Raw genomic sequence first — 2,389 nt, forward strand, 5'->3', positions numbered from 1 at the left:
AACCTTATCTCCAGGGTCGAGGAAGGCTTCAGAGAGGAGGTAGCACCTGATGTGGGTTATGAAACATAAATAGAAGAGAGGAATCCAACAGTCAAAGGACAGGTTAGGGAAATTCAAATTTCAGCAAGAAGGAACAGCATGTGTAAACACCCGGAGTCACGAATTTGCATTAGAGGAAAAAACCCACCGTATCGTTGTGAGTAGGGTCCAAAATTTAGAAGCCTAAAATAGAGGTAAAGTTTGCATTGCTGTGAGGTTAAAGAAAAATGGTTATCTTTTCAGTTGGATCTGTGCTGTCACAAAAAGCACACAAAGTAAGGATGGTGAAACTCATTGTGTACACAACAGACTGCTCATTGAAGCGAAGTTCAAAGGATCATGAGGCAGTCATTTGCAGTTGCCCCCTAAAACACTCCTTCCAAAGAGCTCGGTAGTCTGCCCCCAAATGAGAAAGTGGGAGGGTGCTTGGTAGAGGATTAATTGTCAATTGCAGTTAGATCTGAAATTTACATATCACAAACTTTTTAAAAAATTTGAACAAAAAAAGACTTTTTTTTAACTTCTTAAAAAACATTTGTATTTGTTCATTTATTTAAGTAATCTCTACACCCAACATGGGGCTCAAACTCACAACCATGAGAACAAGAGTAACACACTCTTCTGAATGAGCCAGCCAGGTGCCCTGCACTGTCATAGACTTGAAATTTGCTGCTGAGTATGGCCTCTGGGATGTAAAAGGAGTAGAGAGAAATCTAATTGAACTGGTAACCGTAGGTGATCATAAACAGTTGTGTGTGCTATTCTGTCAAGTATGAATTTTATCTGAGGGGTGACTGAAAGCCATAGAAGGATTTTGAACAGACCCAACTCAAGTGCCTCCTTCTGTGAAAGCATTACCTGGCTACAACACTTGGTGGGGAATTCCTTTAACCCATGTGGTTTGTATCATTTAGTCTCATCTCCCCTTAGATTTGATACCCTGTGTTATATTTTTGTTGTCTGTTATCCATACCTACAATATGCGCTCCAAATATATTTGTTCTGTGAAGGAAAGAAGCAAAAGCAAAGGAATTGTTTGAGTTCCTGTGATTGCACAATTCAATCCATTGGAATTGAGTTCACAATGTGGATGAACCATCGAAGTCTTTTTTTTTTTTTTTAAAGATCCATTTATTTATTTGAGAGAGAATGAGAGACAGAGAGCACGAGAGGGAAGAGGGCAGAGGGAGAAGCAGACCCCCCGCTGAGCAGGGAGCCCGATGCGGGACTCGATCCCGGGACTCCGGGATCATGACCTGAGCCGAAGGCAGCCGCTTAACCAACTGAGCCACCCAGGCGCCCCGAACCATCGAAGTCTTATACAAAGAAAAAACAAAACTTTTAAGGTGTTTGTAAGTATGAATGTGAATTATACAACCGTATTTTATTCACATGAAGCCTCTACTTTTTTATTTGCTCAGTTCTACTGAACCCCAAGGTGCTTGGGACTACGGAGGACACAAAGCAAGTGTATATGCTATCAGTATAATGTTCATCATAGATGGAATTGATTTATCTAGTTAATATATTTTTTTTTTTTTTTTTTTTATTTTTTTTTAAAGATTTTATTTATTTATTTGAGAGAGAATGAGAGACAGAGAGCACAAGAGGGAAGAGGGTCAGAGGGAGAAGCAGACCCCCGCTGAGCAGGGAGCCCGATGTGGGACTCGATCCCGGGACTCCAGGATCATGACCTGAGCCGAAGGCAGTCGCTTAACCAACTGAGCCACCCAGGCGCCCTAGTTAATATATTTTGTAAGATAAGTGAAAGGGCTAAGATTCATTACTAGGGCTAATTCCACTGTCAAAATCCCAATCATAGCCCTTAACCTTGCAAATCTACATATTTCATTTGAGAAAGGATGCTTAAATGCTACTGCAGAAAGACCCCCCTGCCCCCCCCCCCACCCCGACCAGTGCTTCTCAAAGTGTGGTACCCGAGCCAGCAACAGCAGCACCTGGAGGTTTGTTCAAAAGTGCAGAAATGCAAATTATCAGGCCCCACCCCAGCAAGCCTACAGAATCTGAAATTCTGAGGGTGAGGCACGGCAATCTGAGTTTTTAAAAGCCCTTCAGGTGATAGGGGCGCCTGGGTGGCTCAGTCGTTAAGTGTCTGCCTTTGGCTCAGGTCATGGTCCCGGGGTCCTGGAGATCGAGCCCTACATCGGGCTCCCTGCTCCGCGGGAGGCCTGCTTCTCCCTCTCCCACTCCCCCTGCTTGTGTTCCCTCTCTCGCTATGTCTCTGTCAAATAAATAAATAAAATCTTAAAAAAAAAAAAAAGCCCTCCAGGTGATTCTGATGCAGGAAGCTTAAGTTTCAGAGCTACTGCCAGTAACTCTGGCTGGCTGC

This window comes from Neomonachus schauinslandi, chromosome 8 (assembly GCF_002201575.2).
Source record: "Neomonachus schauinslandi chromosome 8, ASM220157v2, whole genome shotgun sequence".
In the NCBI taxonomy this organism is placed as follows: Eukaryota; Metazoa; Chordata; class Mammalia; order Carnivora; family Phocidae; genus Neomonachus; species Neomonachus schauinslandi.